Genomic DNA, 19,978 nt, shown 5'->3' with positions numbered 1-19,978 from the left:
TTGGTAACTCAGAATGGGTCACATATCTTCCAGCAAAGAATGGTAGAATCAACGCCTTTCTTTCTAGGTACCCAGGGAGGAAAGCTCTGACATCAAGGAGATACCAGTCATACTGGTCACGCCCTGCTCTAGGTTGACCTCATCACAGTACCCAATTCAGTGACTGCAGGGTGCCACTGTGACTCCACACCTACTACTTCCCACAGGAGACCCACAGCAAGAGCCCAAGGTTCCTCCACTGTCCTCAGGGGGGCGCACTCTACACCTCTGAGCCTGGGGTAGGCTCTGGGGATAAGACCAGGCTAAGAAGAGGTAAGTCAGAATTCTGTTTGCTCAGAAGCTGCATATAGGCAGCACTAAATCTGAAGAGACCCAGACAGACACTGGGACCACAGAGGTGAAGAAAACACTCCCCAGTGACCTGATGGCAGCATCCAAGATGCTGGATCCTGCCATACCTTCTAGGCCATGTCCCCTGCACTCATGCCTACAGGTCTTCCTTTCCCTGGATGCAGTTCCTTGCAATTCCACTCACCTCCACTTATGCTTCAAACTAATTTCTGTCATGGCAACTCAAAGAGTGTTGAAATAATACATATTTCCACCCAGCAGTGGCCAACTCTCTGAAGCCACCATCACCACAGCTCATAAAGAAAATGAGTGGTTGTCCTCAAGAGGAACTGCCCTAAGAGGCCCCATGGGCCATGCCCTGGATGCAAAGGAGACCACTGGAGATCGGTCTGCCCTCTGAGGTGGAGGGCCCAGAGCTCAGACCCATGCTACCAGTTACTCCAACAGGAATGAGAGGGCTTGGGGCATGGTCTGCCTTCTCCCTCTGGCCAGACCGTCATCTCCATCAAGGAGTCCTGGGTAATCATGACTATGGAGGAACAAGAAAACAGCCTGTTGCTAGTCACAGGTGCAAGTCTCTCGGTCCTTCTTTTCAATCCTGGCCTTCCTTCCAGCCATCATACCTCAGTGAAAGGAGTCACTGGTGAGGAGGTAATATGCTATTTTTGACAACCCTTAGGCTGTAACTACTTAATAGGTCCTTCTTGCATATCTCTGTCTTCCTGAGAAACCACTTTCAAGATACCACCACGTATTACAGCAGCCATTGATATTTTCCTACTAATCTATCCATAACTGTGTTAAGTTTGTAGTGTTCCTATCCTATTTCATAATGTATGTTTATTATTATGTGTTTCCTACAACAACCATTGAGAATAGTTAATGATTTTTCAATAGGTCACTTATGTATAGCTCTATTTATTTTCTTTAGAAGCCACTTTGAAGATACCAAAGTATAGCGCAACAACTCTTGATAATCTCCTACCTCTTTTGTCTCTAACTCACTATTATTTGTCTATTTGTTTTCCTGAGAAACTATTTTGTAGATAATAATATGTAAAACGATAACCATTGATAATTTCCTACCATTTTGTCTGTAATTTGCTAAGTCCCCCCTATTATTATGTTATCCTTCTTTTATTCTTTAAAATAAAAAAAAAAATGAGTGGTTGTATTTTTACATTCAATTTTAAAGACCATGAGAAATTCTGAATCTCTAGTGAGTCCTTTCAGAAGAAAGCATAGCAAGTTGCCCTCAGAGGCAACTCAGCGTGGTGCCCAGGTCTCCTCATTTACGAAATGAAGGCCATGTCGCTACACCCCCTGTGAGCTGTGGGAGGATTAAATGGGCCAATGCTTTTGTAGTATGGTGACGGTGCCCAGCATGTGGCAAGGGTTTGTGGTCATCTGCTAGGTGGCCACCTTGAGAATACACTTTGCACTAATCTTTCACCTTGCTTCCTTGGCAAGGCTTACAAGGTAATTTCCAAATGTGTAAGTCTTTTCTATTCCTATCAGTTGTCAAGAAGTTGGCTCGCAGGGCATTCAGGGATGAGCCTGTTCATCCTGTGAGATTGCTACCCTATTCCTAGTGACTGGAGCTTTGGAAACGAATCCAGCTCCTTGTCTCACTTCTCAGTCCTTCTTCTGTGTGGTTTCCAAAATCATCTTTTTAACATAACAACCCTATGTCATGCGGCTGATCATGTATCTTCAATGGCTGCTTTTCACTGACAGGATCAAACTGACCGAAGCCCACCATCCTTCTCACCTGCTACTCAATGCGAAGTGATTTAAAAACTTACCCTATCTCACTCTGCCCCCCACCAGTCACTCCATTTTATACAGACAAATGCCAAAATCTTCACGAGGCCTCACGAGGCCTGGCTCTGCTTCTCCAAGCCCACATCCGGTCCTCTCCCTTTATGTAGCTATGCTTTCTTTCCAGGTTTTCTTGAGTAAGTCAGATCCACGTGAACCTCAAAGACTGTTACAGTTTGTGTCTAGATGTCCCCTCAAAGCCTCATGTAGTATTAGATGGGGCTTCCTCAGAGGTGGTCAAATCTAAAGTTTGTGACTGGGCTGGGGATGTAGCTCAACAGCACAGTGCCTGCCTGGCAAGTGCAAGGTCCTGAGTTCAATTCCCGATAACCGCCCCCAAAATAAACTATGTGACTGATTCACGATGCAGTGCTGGGACTGAATGTGCTGGGATTAAGGGTGAGTGGTTGCTGGATCAGTCCACAGATTTGCTTGACACTGCCCTAATCTCAGCAGACTGAATACAATAGAAGGGACAGAATGAGGCTCTCACCCCTTATCACTTTTGCTGTCTTCTGCTGCCATGAACAGTTGTCCCTCAGCCTTGTGTCACCCTGCCTTGGAGCCAGCTGATTATGGACTGAAACCTCTACAAACTGTGAGCTAAATAAACCTTTCTCCCTTTAACTTTGGGTGTCAGGTATTTTGTCTCAGCAATGAGAGAGAGGTAACTAGAATAGGCTCTTTGCACATTTCTTCAGCCCAAAGCATTCCCTGATATTCATTCTGCTGGCTCCTTTGCCAGCTTCAGACCTTTATTCCAGTGCTGCTTTCTTAGTGGGGTCTTGCTGGCCGCCCTAAAATGGCACCTGCCTACTCCATACTGTTCCTGTTGCTTATCACTAATATACTCTATGTACACGTACTTACTGTTGTATATGATCTGTTTCTTCCCACTAGAATGTAAGTTCCATATGAGCAGCGATCTTCATATCTTTGTATGTTTTGTTCACCTTTGAATGCTGAGGTCTTTTTTTTTTTTGAGGCAGGGTCTCCCTGTGTAGTTCAGACTATTCTTAAATTCAAGAAGTAGTCCAGGCTGGCCTTGAGTTCAGCAATCCTCCGACCTAGTGAAATGCTAGTGTCTTGAACAGGACCTAATACACAGTAATTTTTCAATAACTATTTGCCAAATGAATGAATAACAAATGACCTTCGCTCTCTGGAAATGTCACGCTCTCTGGTACGTAATGGCCCCTGCTTCTATGCCTCCTTCACCTAGAATACTTTCCCAATAATCCTCTAGCAAGAGGCAGCGCCAGTCCCAGCACCTCAAGGAAGCCTTCCCCAGCTCCTGGGATCACTCATGTACTCACTCCCTCCTCCACGTTCCAACTCAACCTGCCAAAGTGCCTTTGACAATGGCTATGTTACAGTGCCACAGGGAAAAATAAAGCAGATATGAACAGTTGCTTGAAAGATCATATTCTAATCTGAAAAGACATAAACCTGAGCAATGTCTTGCATGCGGAACTGGGATATCCCCGCAGCCATGCAAATTGAGATTTTACATTTTGTAACAGAATTTCAACTTGCCATCAGCAATCTGGTATTTAGTACAAATTTCCTTTAATATTGTTAAATAACAGCAAATGATACTTAAAAATAAATATAACTTGTAAAAAATAAAGCATATGGCTCTTCTCAAATCAAAAAGAAGATCTACATATTGCCAATTTTGTCAAAATCTTTTGTAAAGCTCATAACTAAGGAAAAGGGAAAGGAAAAATTTCCTCTAATTTTTCAAGTTCTGCCAGTGTTTCAGATTAAGAATTCCAAACACTTCTGAACGTGAACTGTGCGGTTCCTAACGAAAATGTCTTTAATCTGGGTATGGTGGTGTATGCCTATAACTGAAGCACTCTCTTCAGTATCCAATACTGGAAAAATAAAAGTCTTTAATATGTTAAAATTTAACATTATAGCTTCATTTCTTTTCAAGGGTCAACATAAAAACTTTAACATGAAAATCTTTTCTTTATCAGCTTTAAAAGTACTACTGAACCTATCTCATAAAATTTCATTAAAATTTACTGCCTAAAGAAATACCTGATGGACAACTGTGAATTCTTTCCCTCATAAAACAAGAACTACATCGGTATCTCTCACCACTCAGGTGTCAAATCAGTAGTCATCTCAATTACTAAGTGGCCTGGTCTCAAGTTGCAGCGCCTCAATTAGACTGGACCCTCTTATACAAGTCTCAGAACTTTCCAACATCCATTCCTATTACTGGCTCATTTTCTTTAAATTTAAGTTTAGTGGTACAGCGTAGGTATACATAATGACCACATTCACTGTAGGGAATTTGTCTCTGCACATGATATATCTTGATTCTTCTTTTTTTCCCCATTCCCCTCCCCTCCTATCAAGCCCCCTTTCCCTCCCCATTCACAGAACTCGGCCTTCATTTTATCCTTCTTTTCTCGTTTTTTAATTTCCCTTCCTTCCGTTCCCCCTCCCTCCCCTCCTCAGTTTTCTTCTCTTTTTGAACAGTTTCTTCCTATTTGGGGGAAGAAACTGTTCACAATATGTATTGTACATTTTTGTTCTTATTTACATTTTCAGTCTCTCACACCAGAGAGATAATATGATATTACACGTGTGTCTGATTCATTTCACTTCTGATTATGGTCTCAAGGTCCATCTATTTAGCTATCAATGTATCAATTTCATCTTTCTTTACGGCTGAGTAATACTCCATTATATAAAAACACTACTTTTTTTTTATTCATTCATTGACTGACGGGCATTTGGGCTGCTTCCAAGAGTTAGCTATTACAAACTAGTACTGACAAAAAAAAAAAGCAAAACAAAACAAAAAAAAAACAGACCTGAGGATCAATAGAACTGACTAGAAGATACAGAAACAAATCCCAACATACTCAGGCACCTGACTTTTGACAAAGGGGCCAAACATCTTCACTGGAAGAAGGATAGCCTCTTTAATAAGTGGTGCTGGAAAAACTGGCTTTCCACATGTCAAAGACTAAAACTAGACCCATGTCTCTCACCATGCACTAAACTAAAGTCAAAATGAATGAAAGACCTAAATATTTAAACAGAAACACTAAATCTGCTGGAAGACAGAATAGGGCGCATTCTGGAAGACAAAGACTTTATGAACAAAATCCCGATCACACAAGAATCAACAAATGGGACCTCACTTTATATAAAAGCTTTTGCACAGCAAAAGAAACAACCAACAGAGTGAAGAGACAACCCACAGTATGGGGAAAAAAATTATGCCAGCTGTTCTCCAGACAAAGGACTACTATCTAGAACATATAAAGAAATGAAAAAAATCAGACTCTCCAAATTCAAAGACTCAATCCAAAAACAGGCATCTGAGATGAACAGTACAAACAGCAAATAAATATATGAAAAAATGTTCAACATCACTGGTCATTTGGGAAACGCAAATTAAAACAATGTAAGATTCCATCTCACTCCAGAAAGAATGGCTATCCTCAAGAAAAAATTAATAACAAATGCTGGCAGGACTGTGGGGGAAAAGGAACCTTTCTCCACTGGTGGTATAGGCTAGTTTTTGAGGAATCTCCACACTGTGGAAATCAGTGTGGAGATTCCTCAAAAAACTAGGATTAATGGTCTCATTTGACCCTTCTGGGTATCCTCCCAGAAGAATTAAAAGCATCATACCACAGGGTTATACGCACACCCACGTTTATAGTAGCACAATCTGTAATAGCTAAATCCTATTACCTTCTAATTCTCATGTATTTTTTTTTGCCTAAGCCTACAAAAACCAAATTAAAACAAACATCTAGCATACTTCTCATTGCTAACTCCATCCCTTTTTACTCTATCCCAACTTCCAAGCCTCCTTACTGCCAATAAACGTAACATACATGTTTCCTTTTACCTTGGTTTCAAGAAAAATCAATACTAAATACAATGTTCAGTTATGACAATCATTCATAGTTTAAATTTCCAATTATTACCTTCCCTTATACTTTCTTCTACCTTCCCTGCTGCCCTTGTACTTCTGATTTTTCACCTTAAGGTTTTCATCGCGTGTGTACTCCATTGTATCTTGCCTCCAGAGGGGAGTAAGTGGGCATGAATTTCAAAAGACCAATAACTGAGATTTCTTCTTGCAGATTTTTGCTTTTTGCCATGATAAAAGGAGCTTGTGTCAAGCCAACTTCCCCTTGGAGACCAACTACAGAGGCAGATAAAATACAGGAAGAAGTTAATTGGATGCATTGGTGAAAAATCAAGTTAGTCAGTAAAACTCGGATGGTGAGTACCTTGTGCAGTGAGTTCTGTAAGATGAGCAAATGCTCCTAATAAATTTTAACTTAATAAATGAGTGATGTCTTGGAATACATGACACGGAAGATCGCATGATCATAACTGAGGCAATGGTTCCCCCCACCTCTGCAGGATTTCGGGTGAGTGTCTCCCAACAGCAAGAGGTTGTGGAGGAGTTCTTGTCTGCAGAGAAGGAAGAAAACAAGGCAGAGGAATTCCTCACTTCCAATGAGATTAGGGAGATGTGTAAAATGTGGGAAAGAGTACAAAATGTTTTAGAAAAGCACTTGAATAGGGCTGTAGCATTGTAAGTGATAAAACTGTATAACAACAATGAAATGCTACATTTCATAAAATCCTCAAAAGGAGACAACAGCAAGTATCCTTGGAGAGGTTCCCTGCTAAAGCTGCATGAAAAGAAAGAGTCCATTGAGCCAACAGCAGTTATTCCATTAGTGATAGTGAAAGTCGTCCAAAACAGTAACCCTCCTTTCTCGTCTCCCTCACACCAGCCATGAAGGTTTTCAAACGTAAGCACAGGTTAATTATTTCTCTTTATATATTGAATTTTCTTTATTATTTTGTATTATATTACGTATTATAATCATTTTTATATGAATATTTTTGGGTTGTGGAATGAACGATCTGAGTTTCCATTATTTCAAATTATGTTCTCAGACCACGGCTTTACTGCTGTCAAGTGGCAAAGGCAAAGATCACTGAAACACAGTGAGGGAGACCCAAGAAAATCTATTGCTTTTACTCTTAAGAAATATTTTAGTGGTGTAGGCCACAGATTAAGTAGAAATTAATAACTCAGAGCTTCCACACCTCACAGGTCAACCAGGAAGACAACTCTGAAGTTCAGAGACATTTAAAAAGTTAAGAGTTTGAGAAGCCAGGATCCTCCAACAAAAAAGCAACAGAAGAGAGGTTAGCCAGAAACTGGTATCATGAAAAATGCATTGAGGAGTGCGTGCGTGCGTGTGTGTGTGTGTGTGTGTGTGTGTGTGTGTGTGTAAAACTGAGAGACGGCTAAAAGACTACAGAGAAAATAAACACTAACAGAAAGGTTAAAAAATGTTTTTAGGGCCGGGAATATAGCTCAGTGGCGTTAAGTACCTGCCTGACAAGCACGAGGTCGCAAGTTCAACTCCCAGTACCACCAAAAAAAAAAACCCCCAAAAACCAACCAAAAAAAACCATGCTTTTAACTATCTCATAGAACAGGAAAACAAAAATTGTAATTCTGAATTTATAAAGGAACATGGTCAGTACTAAATACCAAGACTTTTAGTTATAACCCTGTATGGGTTATGCCCTTGGGACTAAAAGCAAAGCTGTAAAAAGCAACTAGCTCTTAGTAAGACAAATCCACTCTAAAAGCAACTTAATTCCTCAATGGACTAAGGTGAGGTTCTCTTAGGAAGAACTGGCTTCCTAGGAAGAACATAATATCATAAAGCACCTCCACATTTTTTTCGGTGTTCAACCGCAACCTACCAGACATTTAAGATGACAAAACCAGATGACTAAAACCAAGGAGAAAGAGCAGAAAATAGAAATACAGCTATGGGATCCAAATGAACATTAAAATAACTATGATCTACTAGAGAAATAGAAAAATCAGGATTTTACTTCCTAAATTGGAATCTATTAAAATACTCAAGTTGAAATTACACAACTAAAAAAACACAACAGGGGGCTGGGGATTTAGCTCAGCGGCACAGAGCCTGCCTGGCAAGCACGAGGTCATGAGTTCGATTCCCGGTACCAGAAAAAAAAAAATGACTAACTTGAAAAAACACAACATATGAAATTAGGAGGTCATTAAATGAGCCTAATAGCAGATTAGATGGAGTATGAAAGAAAACAATGTAAGTAATCCAAAATAAAGTCCAGGGTATGAAAAAGATAAAAAATACAGAAAAGTCTATGAAATAAATGAGACATAGTAAGGTTAAAATATGTATAATAGGATCTAACAGGAAAGAAGGAGAATGAACAGAGTAGAATTAGGCAGAATTAATTCTTAAAAAGATAATGGCTAAGATTTTTATTAAAAGACAGCATGCAATAGAAGCAAGATGTGTTATATGCCACAAGCAGGGTAAATACAAAGAAAATCCTATCTAGGTACGTCACAGTAAACTCCCAAGAGGCAGACAAGGGAACAATGCAACCAATGACTGACTTTCAACAAAGACAATGCTCATCAAATCATGGATAGCCATTTTTAAATAAAAGAAAATAACTGCCAGCCAGAGTTCTATATTCAGAAAAATGTTCTTTAAAGGGATAGCAGAACAAATACACATTCAACCAATTCTCAACATGGGAAAGAATAACACCAAAAAATACTAAATGGAGTTCTTCAGAGAGAAAATGGTCCAGTTTTGGAATCATGAAAAGGTGAGAAGGCTAAAGGAGTAACAGGAAGGGTAACTATGTGGGCAAATCTAATAAATATTGTCTGTATAATACAAGTAATGTTTTTTGGAATTTAGAATATATACATAATTAAAATATCAACAGCATAGAAAGTGAAGGGAAGGCGAATAAATTGGAGCTTAAATGCGGACAATCTTTCCTTATCCTGAAAGTGATACAAAGTCCATTAATAGACACTAATAAGTCAGTGATATGCGTTCCAGTCTCTATGGTAACCACAAAAATGAAAGAATAGGTAACAATGGGGGATGGAAGAACTGTGTAAGTACTTGATTAATAAAAGAACCAAAAATTTCAGGTAAAATCATAGAAACATTTCTCAGGTATTTATTTAGTAGTGTATTCAGTTTGATTTATTATCAAATCTCCAAATCTCTCAACAAGAACACTGGGATTATGTACAAGGAGGAATAATGATAACGTGCCTCTTATATGCCATGCACCAAATCAGGCACTATTCACAAAGTTATCTTAATTCAAAGAGCACAGCCCATAAGTATTACCGCCTTATCACGGATATGAGGAAACGGACTGAATGAAGTTCAGTACAGAGGGCCCTAACAGCGATTAAGTGAGGAATTCAAACCCAGGTTTATCTGGCCCATAAACTGTACCACCAAGCAACATGGGCTGGGTTGGTTTGCCATCACAACTGTTTTTATCGATTCTGTTTTTTCTCTGAACAGGAAGAAAAAACAGCTAGAAATTCCCTATAAAATATTTCATATTCTCCAATAGCCATGGGAACCCGGTAGGCAGCAAAGTAACAAATGAGTCTCTAAGAGAAGAAATCCTACATATTCATAATATGAAGTAGAAAGATGAGAAAAATAGAGAAAAGGATTAAAATAATTGCCAGTTTTTTCAATTTTTTTCTGATGTACCTAGCACTTTATTAGAGGTGATACCAACTCTAATTTCACATATATTTATATTTTAAAAAGGGGGGGATGAGAAATGTACCCCAAAGTCCTAAAGGAATGATTTTCAGAAGCCCTACTACTCTGACTTCTCAGTAGTAGCCGGTTAACAACTAAGAGTTCATTGATTCTAGCTTACCATTTCTCTACCTTTGGAATACTCAGGAAAGTAATTAAATGTCTTCACCTTTCTTCTATCATGTAGAATAGATGAGGTTAGGCAAGAAAAAGTCAGGCAAGTTTTTCAAGGTAAACAACTACTCACAGAGTGTTTATTTCAGTAAGTGCTATTGGCAACCTCATGAGGAATCATTAAGAGAGACAAGCCAATAAAGACAGCTTTATTTATCTACCTCCTTCCACCTCCTCCTGATATCCATGGGAAATAATTTTACTTCTCAGGTTATCATCAACATTATTCTAAATCAAGACCTGCAGAGTATGATCAATCTGCAAAGCAGTCTTGCAATTGTTTCTATTATTGCTCAAATTTTATCATCTCACTGGGCTGCTGAGAAGCAAACAACCTGACTTTCCAATCTGAGCCATTTGTGAGATAAATATCAGTGGTTACTGGATACAGTGTACAGGCAGGGCTGAGGCACTGAAACCAAAGAGCTCATGGTGTTTCAGTTTGTTTTGTAAAAGGACATTTAAATCCCTCTTCCTGAGTCCTTACAAGGACTTTAAGAGAGCTTGGGGGCTATGAATTTCCACAGGGATTTCCCAGTTCCATGTGAGGTGGAAATGAACAGAGGTCAAACTTACAAACCCTTACAGGGCCTTTCCTGGAGTACCTGACTCAACAAATGAAAAACCTTTGTCTCTTCAAAATTTCACCCTGAGAGGTCAGGCAGGAAGGGATCATGTAAACCTTCATCTAGATAGTCCCCACCTAAGTGATGAAAATGAGCAATGTACACCTTACACAAGTCACAGCAAGCAGAGTAGGTAATGAAGTCACATATGGCCATGCTTCAAAATCTCATCCAAAAGCAAAGAAGGGTCTACTACAGCAGTCCTTGTAATTATTTTTAAAAACTTAGGTAAGACCTTGCTGTGATACACCAGACAGATATAAGATAGTAGTACTCATTTAGTAAACAGCTACTGAGCAAGAAGCCCCTGTGCTGGATTACAGGTGAGAAGGAAGCCAAGTCAGCCCCAGAATCTTCTTGGAGGGCACAGGTGGCACGCCATGAGTGCCAAGATGTAAATGGACATCGCCACACAAGGAAGGACAGGAGTAACTAAAAGATGCTAACAAGTGCCACGGAGTTGAACGGAACATGAGGATATTCCCATCCAAAGGGATTAGTGAAGGGCTCCATGTAGTGTCACTATTTGAACTGGACCTTTGACAACCGGGTGGATGAGAGGGAGGTTGAACAGGGACACAGAGGAGGAAGGTGAGTAGAGATAAACGGAGTAACGTAAGCAAAGACTTAGACGGAGACTGGTGGCGATGCATGAAGCATGAGGAGGAGCAGGGAGGTTAAAACAATGTTATCAAGAGGAGGCACCTGAAGCCCAGAGATGAGTTGGGAGCCCTCTCTTCTACCAGATGACTGGGAGAGGCAATATGGATCCAAACTAGTGCAACACCAGAACAGAAAGGCAATGACTCTCGCACTCAAGGAAGGATCAGCAGGGAGACCTCTGAGGTCAGAGAGGTGAAGGGGAGCCGAGGGCTGGTGAAAACTGTTCTCTAAGAGAACGATAGTGGAGTAAAAGAGTCAGTGAGTTTAGGACAAGTTGAAATGTCCTGTAGACAGCTGTAATGGGAGCCTTCAAAAGACATCGAAAAGGAATGTGGAGTTACGTGCATAGAAGGGAGCGGTAGTGCAAAAAGGTGTGCCAGAAGGTGGAGATGTGGGAGCCAGTGATGGGTTACTAAGATACAGAGTACAGAAGGAAAGGGACAAAACCAGAGCAAATTCTGATATTTGAGAGGCAAGCAGGAGAAAAGGAGTTAGCAAAGGAAAAAGGGAAGGGATAGCAGCCAGTTAAGAAGAAAATCAGAACAGGCATCTTAGCAACCAAGGGATGCGAGAGCCTCAAGGAGGAAGGGGTGGGAGTGACACTCACTGTTTTACCTATGGAACCACCCACCGACCTGCTCCTACAGACGGTGAGCTCCACTGGGGCCAATGCTGTTTCCTACTCTCATCTGCATCCTGCACCACATCAACTGAACAGTTACATGACGAGCAGAAAAGGTAAGGTAGAAGGGTCCTGAAGGATAAGTGGTTCTACCCAGGAAAAAAGTATAAAGATGTAGGGAAGAGCGGGCCTCACCATGGAAAAGACACGGCAGTGGGCAAGAGAAGAGGGCAGACCCAAGTGGGAGGCTCGCCCTGGAAAGTCAGCTGGTCGGTCTCTTTGAGAAACTTCTAGGCCCAAGGGACACAAAACCAGGAGTCTTGGCTTACCTAAAGCTTGCATTCTAATATGGACACAGAGAGAAACCCAACGATAAATTATATCAATTTAAAGCATGGAAGTATAGGAGTGGTTGGGGGTGAAATCTGCTTAGGAAAGGCCTCTTTGAGAGTAAAGTTTGAGTTAGTGGTTGAAGCTCAAAGGCAAGACTGCTCCAGAGAGAGGTCAGCAAACACACAAGAGCTGATCAAACTATACAGCGAATGTGCAAGGGAAGAAAAATTACAGTAAAAGATACATTGCCTTTAGTTCCCCTCAGAATACTCCTCTCACTCTGACCACATTTACCCCGTTCTTGCCATTTTCTGAAGCAGTTTAGGAAGTCCTCTTTTGTGAGTATCTTTACTAGGTATGATCAAAACTAAGGTGAATGCTGCTGGCAAGTCCCATCCAACAGAAAGACAAGCCTATAAAAGCATTACAGTGTGTCTTCATCCACCTTATTCACCAGATCTGGTACAGCGTGACTTCTGACTCTTCCCCAAAGACAAAATGACCATGCTAGGTAAACGATTTTACTTGATTCAGGGCACTGACGCAGCCACAACAGCATAACTACAGATATTCATGAAAGAGGACTTCCAGAATTGCTTCAGAAAGTGACAAGAGCCAGGCATGGTGGCACATGCCTATAATCCCAGCACTTGAGAGGCTGAAGTAGGAGGATTGCTGGGAGTTGAGGCCAGCCTGGGCTACATAAAGTTCAAGGCCAGCCTAAGCTGCATAGTGAAACCCTGTCTCAAAATGAACAACACACACACACACACACACACACACACACAAAAAAAAAATCCAGAAAGCGTCAAGAATGATGAGATAAATGGGTTCAAAGTGAGAATGGGTATTCTGAGGGGTATTAATGGCATTGTGTCTTTTACTATAATAAATTTTTAAAGATTTAGATATTTACCATATTTTTCATCATACTTCATAAAAACTATGATAAGCAAACTTGATGGGTTCAAGGGATGGAGGGAGAAAGGATTAGCATCACTAGATTAAAATGAATGAGTAGGGGCTTTGGAGTCTGTTTGAAATGGGAGTACCTAAACTAGGAAATAAAGCTGGGTGTGGTGGCACATGCCTGTAATCCCAGCACAGGGAGGGCTGAGGTCGGAGTATCTCTGTGAATTCGAGGGGAGCCTGGAAGTCACATAGTGAGTTCAAGGCCAGCCTGCACCACAAAGCAAGGTCCAGTCTCAAAGAGCAAACAAACAACAAATCTAGGAAATACGATAGCCTGCTTTATTTGTAAAAAGTTCAGCCTGGTTGCTGTGTGGAGGATGGATTATAATGGGGTCAATTTAGAAGCAAGGCCATCAGTAAGCAGAGGGTACAGTAACCAAGCAAATGATGATAGGCACCCAGTCTCAGACAGTGGAGGTGGGGATGCTCTGCAACGGTCAGCTTCAAAACATATCTTGTGTATCTTGCACGTAAGTGAAAGCCCAGACAATGAAGAAGGCAATCAGAGATGAGCAATGCTTCTGGTTTATGTTCTCAGTACACGATGATGCATTTACAGAGATAGTAAAGTAACTGGGAGAATCAAATTTATATGAGGCTAAAGCCAGAGTTCCTTTCTGGTCCTTTAAACCATGTCTATTAGACACCAATTTGGCAGTCGAATTGTAAGTCTAGAGCTTGAGGGAGGTCCGTGCAGGATAAATTCATCGCAGAGTCATCAGCACATAAGTGGTATTTCAGGTTGCTTGGAGTCAAAGGGATAGAGTATTGGAAGACAAAAGGAACCAAAGACAAAAGAAAAGGATAGCCACAAATATAGAAAAGTTTTGAGGCACTAAGGCTGAGAAACCCTTAACTGGTCTCTCAATAAAGTAGCAGAAGGGCACGCAGGTGCTGAAGATCATGGAAAAGGTGTAGCATAAGGGGCAGAGGGAAAAGGAAAAGCATGACAAAATGCGCACAAAGGAAGCCTGGAACACAAACAGGTGATGAGTGTCAGAAATTCAGGAGGGCAGACTTCAAGATTTTCCCCAGCAGCACTATAATGCTCAAGGCGTACAGACCTCAGAGGGTGAGATTACTCAGATACAATATGAGAACTGGCCAGGAGACATGACACAGGGTCCTGGGAGGTACACAAGATCACTAGTGAATGGTGACCAGCAGAGTCCACCTGGGAGTAGGAGCCAGGTGAGGTAAGGATGGTCTAGAGAAAAAGGGAGTGTTCAGGATCGGAAGGGTCACACTAAAGATGAAGGACAGATTTGACAGACACAAGGGAATTTGAACAAGTTGTGTCAGAGGGAAATACTACAATTGACAATCAAACAGGTGAAAGAACTGAGAATGATGCCTAGGTCCTGATGTGGCCAGGACATCTCACAGGCTGCTCTTTTCCTCTGGGGTTCAGATTACCACAGAAGGCGCTCTCTGCCTTGCTAGCTGGGCAGAGTGACTGACAGGCTGCAAATGACAAGCTGTAGGGCTGAAGAGAGGTGGCCCAGAGAACGAAGCCTTGTTCTTTCTTATCATTTACATCACTTTCCAGCTTTACTGTTATCTGTAGTCATTTATATCAAGAAATCTTCAAGAGAGAAAGGAGGTGACAGGAAGGACACTTTATACTGCCTCAAAACTGGTGAACTCTTTGCAGTCAGTGTAACTCTACTTGCCTTCTGCTACCAAGACAACCACCCCGCACCTCAGACAAATGTGGCAATACTGAGAGGCAGTGCTACAAGCAACCGAGGAGCAAAAATGCAAGTCACTTCTCAAAGACTAGATTAAAGGTTTGGCCTGGGGGATGCACACCTATAATCCCAACTACTTGGGAGGTTGAGGCAGGAAGATCCCAAGTTCAAGGCCAGCCTTGGCAACTTAGCGAGATGCTGTCTCAAAATAAAAAGGGCAAGGGATGTAGCTCAGTGATAAGAGTATCTGTCTAGCTGACCACATGCAACCCCCAGTACCACACACACACATACTGACAGGATCATTAACTAAATGACCTTACCAGTAAAGCACTAGATCATATAACACACCAGTCCCAGTTCTGTAGTCTTTGAAAACTCCTGGGAGGCCAGAGCCATGCAAAATCTGTAATTCTACTTTACGACCATGTAGGGTTTTGTACTACGTCAATTTGGCTAAACTACACTTCTAAAAATCATTTTCTCTTCGCAAGTCCAGGTTAGAGTGGGATAAAATAGAACGTCACATGAGATTTGGGAGGTGGAAGTAAAGCAGCAGCCACTCTGCTTTGGTGTCTTCAAATTAAGGGTGGCAACAGACAGACGCAGAGGCCAGCGGCAATTTGTCCTTGCTCTTTCTGCTCCTGTTTCTTCCTAAATGCTATTCTTGTGACCCAAAATGACCCTAAGACCATCAGATGCCTGGCTGCAAACGCAGAGGTAGGTGACAAGGCCATTACCCTTTTTCGGACCGCTACACCAGTCCTACCTCTGATGTCCCACTCTACCTCGTTTCCAGATTCTTCTGCAGGCCTCAGTCTGTCCACTCACCTTCACTTCGGGAGGGTCAACCGGTGACTTTTCCCTGATCTACCTCCTCTCCTTTCCACACCTTCACCTTTTCCAGCTCCTCCCATAAATGTGTAAAGTCTAATTTCTCTAATAAATGACTATTCCATAATATTTATAATGGCTCCGTTTCCCTGATGGAACACAAACTAATACAGTAAAACAAGTATTAAGTAGACAGCTATGCCCCTAAGACTCAGTAATTGATAAAAACCACCTTACATTTACAGCATTGCTTTATAGTCCGCAAATGCCGCTCACATGATTTAATACCCAACCTTGAGAGGATTAAATAAGGAAACTGAGGTTCCGAGAAATGATGTGACCAAGTGATAATAAAAGAAATAATGCAAAAACCATTTCAAGGCAAACTGTACTGATGAATAACCAAAATAACCCAATAAACATGAAATGATTTAAACAATTCTCTGTCCAAGGACCACAGACACAAAGAGATGAGACACAATCTACCCACAGGATTATTTTAGAGCATTCTATAAAATCAGCAGCTGCTAGAGGCCCAAGCACTGCCCAAACATCCCTCACTACTTAGCCATTTTTAATCCTTGTGATGTACAAAGCGGCCGATGACGTCTGCCAAGATCTGTGTGAACACCTGGTCCTCCTTTGAGCCTCTGGTTTCACGAGAATGGGGGATGCAGACTGAGGTTAAGGGTACACATGGACCTGAAAGGCACCCGAGATAAATACTGCTGAAATCCTCTCCCTCACCCTACCCTGTGCTCTCTACCATCTTGTTGCTAGTTCCTATACCCATTTTCCACTCTTCCTTTCATTTGTCCACCCCTCTATCCAACAATACCTGATGCCCACCCTTGACACTGACAGTCCTTGGCAGATTCTGGCAGGCGCTGTCTACGCTCAGCCTCTCCACCGAGGCTCAGCAAACATGAAGAGTAAGAGTCTGGCTTGCAGGGAATTGAACAGGAAAAGCCTCTGGGTTCACACGTCCTTTAAGGAAAGATTAACTGCATCAATCTGGAGGAACAAAAACGGTTCCATTCAACAACTCTTTACTGCGGGCCTACTGCATGCAGAAACCCATCATCACGTGAAGTTGATGAGCCAACTGTCAGCCAAGTATCAGTGTCAATGACTATGGAGCAGTGGCCACTTCCCTAGCAGAGGTGGAGGAAGCGGAGTCACCCATCAAGATGAAAATCCTTTAAAACGTGGAGTACATAAGAAAGTGAGAAGCATTTTAGGGAAGGTATTACCAGGAAAAAACAGGTAATTTCAACTATAACATCAGGTTCAACTCCTTCAGGTAAAACATGAGCCTCTTCACCATCATACAGAATATTCTCCAGCCTCAGCCTTTTTCCCATAAAGACCCAACAGCTCAACCTTCCGTTCCAGCTGCAAAAACAGCTTTTCGCATTCATTAAAAACCAACATGATCTTATAAGTTGGTATGTCTCTTTTCCTTGAGCTCTGCCCTCAGCTTAAAACAAATCACCTACCCTTTCTCTGCCAGACAAAAACCTACTGATGTTCAGGACTTAATGAGCTCAAATGCGCCCACACTGCTGAAGCCGTTCTGGTCCTCGTCCGGCCTCAGCCTCCAGCCAGGTTGAGTTCAGAAGGTGCCTGCAGAGGGCTGCTCACCCACGACTGCCTGTCTGCCCCCCTGGCGGGGCTGTGAGCACCTGGAAGACACAGGCCTCTCCCTGCTCATCACTGCACGCCTAGCCCAGCTACCAATCTGCTATGTGAGGGTCGTGACACTCCTATCTCAATCAGCTTCTCCAACTCTAAAATCAGAATTGACCTTTGGATGTCATCCAGGTGGGCTCATTGGAGTTACTTATCTCATTAATTTCGGAAACAACCTGTTATTAATACATTTGCAAAAAAACCTCTCTGCCAAGCTCATCACAGGAAGTGAAGTGCGTTGTTTGGAGCATTTACGACACAGACCACAATCAGGAGACCAGTTCCTAGCACCTGAGGAAATGACACAACCTCAATACTCCAAACTCCAAATTTAACCACACTAATTTTATTAACAGTTCTTCTGGGGGCTTGCACAAGCCAACTCTGTGGGTGCCCTACATCTTACAAAATCTAGACATGGCACTAATGCCTTTGAAAATGCATGTACACGCAGAGAGGAGACAAGGGTGGGGCACAAACAGGTGCAAAGGAAGCTCTCAGCTGTATGACCTTCCTGCAAAAGCACCTCTGCCTAAGTACCTCAGCATGCTCCCTTAAGTATCAGCTTTTTTTTTTTTTTTTTTTTGGTCTCTAACAGTCAACTCTTAGATGTTCACTGCTGTCTCTCTTTGTGCCTCCACAGCTGAATGAGGAGCTACAGGACCAAGAGGCTGCATCCAGGGTTTATGTGCCCCCTGTTCTGCCCGGCACAGGGCACAGGATAAACCCTGGTTGGGAACTAGACAGACAGGCAAGAGGCCCACGGTACAGGGAGCAGCACCACAGCCCTGCCCTGGGACGTGGCTCAGAGCTGGCTGCTTCCAGAACAGTGATGACAAGCAGAAGGTCTGCGGTCCGGACAACCCAGCCACAAGGCACTTGAAGCAAGCCCTGGGACTAAGAAGTCTGATTCTCTACATGGGGAATGTGAGCCCCATGCGAGGATGAAGCCCAGGAAGGGAGCAGATGCCACAAGGGGAGGAAGGGGTGGAGGGAGGAAAGAGACAATAATGAGAACCCATGGATCGCTTGACTTACACACAAGCTGCCAAGGGAAAAATTGAAAAAAGGCACAAGAAGAAAATGAAAACCTTTTTTTTGGTGCTGGAGATTTCATCCCTTCTATTTCATGTGTGGATTCTATTTTCTTCAACTCTACAATACAAACTTTTGTCTTAGAAATGAAGTCATAAGAAAGTCTTCGTGAAATATTTTGGTAACAAAAAGAACATAATATGGATAAGTACAGAAATGGTAAGGACCCACCCATAACTTCTTCCCCATTTATGAGTTAGGGTCCATCCACAACTTCACATATGTATTTCATATATGTAGTGCATATACACATTATACATGATCTTATATGTATAGTATATAATATACATCTTTCTCACAGATGTTTTCTAAAGACAAATCAGGCCAGTCTTTCAAAGATTCAAGTTCCTTCATACCAGGATAAGCAAAAGCAGACATGGTCCTTACAGTCATGTGGGGCGAGAAAGACACTCATCCTATTAAACAGGGCGTCACACACCAGTGGCTGGCCTCAGAGGACATGTGGCTCACTGAGAGTCCCTGACAAAGATGTGACACAGGGTGCCCTGTGCTGTAGGCAGCAGCACTCCTGGGTCCAAATACGTCCTCATCTCTCTGGAGAACACAGCCTTCAGAAGAAATTCAAAGAATCAAAAAATCAGAAATAACTGCAGGACAAATACTTAAAGTAATGAAGGCAATGCGTGCACATATTGAATAGTCATGTTTAAAGGCAAAGAATACCTGAGCAGACATGCAGAGAAGTCATTAGAACTCTCTCACACGCTCAGCTCTCACACTTGTTTTCAGGTCCACTGCCTCAAAGGAACACAATGGAGTCAACACGGAGTTAGCCTTACCGCTGTCGTGTCTTAGGACTGGTGTCCGGTCTGTATGCCAACTACCTTTACACCTGAGGTGTAAATTAACTCAAGGCTGGCATCTGGGATCCTGGGGTGTCCACTGGGCAGCATAAACCACCTCACTGCCATTATGAGATTCCAGAAAGTGCTAACAGTGGCACCTTCCCCAGCTACTATATGCCAAGTACCATACTAAGCTTTCTGGGACTCACACTGATATTGAGGATGAAACTTACTTGTAGGATAAATGGTTATTAGAATGGGACTCCAATGAATAATCCACATGATTGTAAAAGCCTTGTTTCCGGAGAAAACCAACTAAAATTCCCCATCCTTCCTCTAATATATATCTATCTCTTATCAGGTGATAGTCCTTTGAAGAAATGCTCTGATAAACCACCTAAGGGGAACATCAGTAATTGTTTTGTGAGCTGTATTCCTTGTCAGAAACAACCAAAAATAGGATTATGGCTTGACTTATCCCCTTAATTTAGCAGGCTTGCTTCCTATAAGCCCCAGCAGTCCTCACCAGCCATGTGTGCGGGGCTCTGAGCTGCTCTGCTGGCACTGGCAATGCTGCCAACACCTCTCATGGTGACTTTGCTCAAGTTCTTCTTTTCTACCTGCTCCCCTC

At 42.2% G+C, this 19,978-nt stretch overlaps 1 long non-coding RNA gene across 1 annotated transcript; it reads left to right on the top strand.

Annotated features, from left to right (window-relative positions):
- Window positions 1-273: 273 nt before the first annotated feature.
- LOC102005411 lies at window positions 274-18,618 on the top strand. The gene is made up of 3 exons (XR_261728.1): window positions 274-312; window positions 6,297-6,438; window positions 18,090-18,618. It is a non-coding gene; the product is annotated as an uncharacterized LOC102005411 (long non-coding RNA).
- The last annotated feature ends 1,360 nt before the right edge of the window (window positions 18,619-19,978 follow it).

The sequence above is a fragment of the Chinchilla lanigera genome, unplaced genomic scaffold (genome assembly GCF_000276665.1).
Source record: "Chinchilla lanigera isolate Chin_1 unplaced genomic scaffold, ChiLan1.0 scaffold00034, whole genome shotgun sequence".
NCBI classification, from domain to species: domain Eukaryota; kingdom Metazoa; phylum Chordata; class Mammalia; order Rodentia; family Chinchillidae; genus Chinchilla; species Chinchilla lanigera.
Note: the sequence above shows the minus strand (reverse complement) of the source record. Positions and strands in the feature narration are given on the sequence as shown.